The 4,447-nt window shown below is 38.9% G+C and overlaps 1 protein-coding gene across 1 annotated transcript in view; it reads left to right on the top strand.

Annotated features, from left to right (window-relative positions):
• The window catches only part of CA8 (carbonic anhydrase 8), a 55,962-nt gene that overhangs the window by 28,912 nt on the left and 22,603 nt on the right, over positions 1-4,447 (top strand). The gene's annotated exons all lie outside the window — the stretch shown is intronic.

Genomic DNA, 4,447 nt, shown 5'->3' with positions numbered 1-4,447 from the left:
CACAGCACTGTCCGCCTCTCAAGGCCAACCAACACGCCAGGCCTCACTCCCTCACCCGGGCAGAGCGACAGCAGAGCTACCTCCACCTTGGGTCCGCCGGAAGAAAGAGAGCGAGAGCTTCCTCTCTCTCCTTATTTATACTCTTGCTTACGTAAAATTGTATGGAATACTGGGAACATGACCTTGGTTTCTTGGTTACAACCTGATCACCAAGGAAGGCCTAGATTCAAAACCACCACAAGTGTATACTGCCTGCTATGTATTCATGTGTTAACTCCTGCAGGCCCTGCTGCCCTGTGGAAGAAGGTAGTTGAGGGCTCATATTTTCCTCTTTACCATCCCGTCTTTCTTGGCCATCCTAAGGTGGTCCTCCAGCCACTTTTCTCTGCTTGACTTTCTCTACATTTAACTCTTGCCCACATCACTTCCCCTCTTACTACTGACATTTGAGTGACTCATCTTGGGAGGCAGTATGTGAGAGAAGTGATGTTACGATACTACAGTCAGTCAGTCTAACATGTGGTTGGACAGCCTCTGTCCGCAGTAATTCTCCTACCCTGGGAGAGAGTGGGATGGCTGAGAGGTAGTGTTGGTGGGCTTTAATAGCTGATGTTATTTCAGTATTCAAAGTGAGTTTGTAAATCGTAATTAGTACAATCATTCATACCTTTGCTGTATATATTTGGTAAGTGGCTATATATCACTTTATCTGCAGCTGACGTTTTTTTCTTGGTGTGCCTGATACTTACAATAGTAATGCACTTATCTATATGTGCACAGCCACGGGCATGCACATATGTGTACTCATGCACATGCTGAGGCTTTGTTAATTAACGTTAATTGCTGGTGGTTTCTTTTTACAAAACGTATTTCTCAGTTGGTCTATTTGCACTGCTTTGTTTTAGCTTCATCTAATGCACTGGAACTCTACACTGTACAGCAGCATTGATGAAGCAGTAGGGAAGAAGCACGGCATAGCTATTATTGCTTTGTTTGTGCAGGTAAGTTTCCTGTGTTACATTTGTTATGAAGCACTGTCATTTGTCTGAGGATAATGAGATCCTTTCCATTTTATTTAATTTGTAATGATTTCATAACAGAAAAGAGTGTGTGACTTAGTATTCTATTCAAAAGATACTTCTCAGCCACGTCTTCTATGGATGTGCCAAGTAATTCTTGTTTAAACAGGATACTGAAGTATGTGAGTTGAAGAAGCGGTAATATATAGTTGGCCATAAGTAGACATCCAATCTACATTTCTTTGAGGGCAGAATGAGGACTGTCAGGATGTACAAGTGCTTCACTATCTCTGTGATGTGTTTCTCTCCATTTCTGGCCAGACTTACTGTTTGGGGAGTCATATTACTTATTCGGAGAGTGAGAGTGTTAACAAGTCTTGGCACAGACCCTCAGAAAAACCTGTGATGAGGAGACTTAAAGCTTCCTGGGAACAAGGTGTAATGAAAGCTGGGAAGTTAGTGTCATAATCTAATTGCTGTTGAAGGTTTTTCAAGGTCTGCACACTATAAAGATTTTCTGGTTTAGTCCTCAAATACCAGATTCTCATCTTCCTCATGAGGAATGGCAAACTGTTTCATTTAAATGGGTTTGGAGGAAGAGGTTTAGAGTTCATACTTAGATCAAATGGATTTTCTTTCACAGTAATGTTATTAATTTGTCATATTTCATAACGAGTTTATGAATGCCTTTGAGCTTTACCTCTGAATTTGAAGGTACGTTGGTTACTGCCTCAACATTCAGATAGAACTGCTAAAAATGGAAGTTATAAAGTCTTCAGTTTTGTATCCTAGAGGGCTGTGTGATAATTGCTTATATAAGTCACCTTCTCCTTCCAGCAGAGGTAACCTTCGAGTTAGTCAGAAAGTTATACATAAGTTCATAAATAAATCTGAAACTTCAATGATACATTTTCCATTTCTAGTCTCTCACCTTCATCGGTGTTCTTAAGCATTCCAGAAGGCTTTTTCATTAGCCAAGAAAGGGATCATATAATTACAAATGACCAGGGACAAATAATATTTATGCTCTTTAATAAAGGATCAGGGAGAGAAAATTCAGTGACCATTTTTTCCCGGTAAAGGCATGAAAATATAATTTTGCACCACAGTTCTCAAATACATCATTTTAAGGTCAGTGAAAGTATTTTCACTGATATAAGTGACAGCCCTTGGGAATTATTAATTTAGAAACAGCACCTTTGAAGTGACTTCAGTATCTGTTACCTACTTTGAAGGTTTTCAATTGAAATTCTATTCTCAAACAAAAGAAAATCCTGTTAAATTCATAGAAATAACAAAATACCTTTTGTTGACATTCAATTGTTGCCTTCCAGTGACTACTGTGTCATTCTATTCCAAGAGAAACAAAGAGCAAAGAAATTTTTCAGGGTCTAGCTCTCACATTCTTACTCATACTGGCTTATTTCCTCACCTCGTATGTGTGCATATTGACAAAGAAATCAAGTGGAAGGTCATTCTGTGTCTTCTGATTTTGACAATATTGTTCCAAAGGTAAAAGCTTTGGTCCTGGAATGGGTGATTTAGGTCAGAAGCAGCTGAATTCAGTGTGCAGAGTGAACTACGTTCCTGTAAAATTACAATCTCTTATTTCAACAGTGTGTTTCTTTTGAGAGCCCCATCTGCCTTAAAGGTGTTTGGTAAAGGCAGTGCTGCAGCCTGCTGGGAGCCCGGCTTTCACTGGCAGGATCCCAGAGATGTTGTGAGGGAGGGAATCTGCCATTCTGTGCTCTGCAGGCAGGAAAAAACTCCCCCAAGCTTCAGAGATACCTTGGGCCAGATTTGCAACGCTGTGGGAACAAATTCAAAAAGTATCTGTCATGCTTGTTCACTCTGTTCCTTTCTGTATACTTTTCTGACAAAAACTGGTAAGGACAAACTGTATCCTTGGCATTTATACTGCATGATTTTGACTCCGCATAGAGTGTATGCTGCAAAACAGGGTTAGTCAAGACTTACCAGACTTAACTGTGACTCTTTTTCCGTGAGTTTCTGTCTCTGCTTTAAAGTATTTAAACCTTATTTACTTTTGACTGGTGGTTTTATGATGATTTAATTGGAGTTGCCATGTATCAGTGTATGCGATTAACAGAAGTTTGTGTAGCTTATCTAAAACCAACTATAGAACTTACTGGTCTGGTTGACCTCTGTCTTTCAGTTTCTGAAATAGCAAGATACTGAAACTCATCTTCACTTGCTGTATTTCAGATAGGAAAAGAGCATGTAGGCCTAAAGGCTGTAACCGAAATTCTCCAGGACATCCAGTACAAGGTAAGGATGAAGAAAACCTTCCTTCACTGACCAGAGAGAAAGAGAGCAAAGGGTCTCTATGAAGCCAAGAGAAAGGTTTCAGATGTGTCTGTAGTGAAACCACATGTGAGAGCCATCATTTGGTGGCCTGCATGAAAATCTCAGCATTTTACAGTATTCAGGTAATACGCAATCAATTCCTTTTCAGGTGTCCATGAAGCTTGATCTATACCAATAACTGATTGCAAATCCTACCTTTTCATTGATTATAATGGAGTCAGTGTGAATACAAACACTGCAACATGCTTAGTGAATGCTAGCAGCAGTATCTCCAAACTTATCTGGCTTTAATTTGTAAAGGAAAAGAATAGATGAAATGAGGACCCATATTAAATTGCAGTGGGAAATCAGAAAGAACACAATGCTGGCTTGTCAGGTGGATTATATGTGGGGATTCTGAAGTAGAGATACTAATCCTGGCAGCAGGATTAACCAAAATTAACCCAAAGCAAAACCACGACAGACTGAGAAGATATCCAGAATGTTGCTATCTTAAATGACCTTGGGCAAGTTACTTACATCTCTCTGCTTCATGATGTGTAACAGAAATAATCCTACATACCTTTGATTTTAAAAGAATTTTGAGATGTATTGATGACATGTTTTTCATTGATCTGAAGAGATTAGCCATTCACTTCAGTGGATGCTGAAGTGTAGAAAAATTAGAAAGTAAAATAACTTTTAGTCAAATAATATGTGGTAAACTTCAGTCATGATGTTTAATATTGCAAGTTTATTGCTTATGAAAGTGTCAGAGAAAACAATAGTGTATGGAACTCTGTAGTTTCATTACTGAGAGGACAGCCAAGTAGAGCAGCGTCACGAAAGGCCTTGTCATTCCTTGTGTAAAGTGTGTTATAATGATGATTTTTAGAGGGTCTGCATCAAACATACTTTGGTATACATAAAACTCTTTTACATTAAATATGTCGAACCTGCTTTACTTTATTAAATGTTATGCACATTAGTTAAGAAAAAGCTCTCGTTGGCCCTTGGTTTTTTGAATTCATTTTGAATAAGGAATCCCTGAATTTTGTGTAGAGAGTTTCAAGACTGGGGCCTGGAAGAAGCCCAGGTACTAAAGACAGAAAGTTAACAAA

Source organism: Empidonax traillii, unplaced genomic scaffold (genome assembly GCF_003031625.1).
Source record: "Empidonax traillii isolate 1590-97213 ecotype Southwest subspecies unplaced genomic scaffold, ASM303162v1 scaffold883:size360155, whole genome shotgun sequence".
In the NCBI taxonomy this organism is placed as follows: Eukaryota; Metazoa; Chordata; class Aves; order Passeriformes; family Tyrannidae; genus Empidonax; species Empidonax traillii.
The sequence above is the reverse complement of the archived record's forward strand: the minus strand, read 5'-3'. Positions and strand labels throughout refer to the sequence as shown.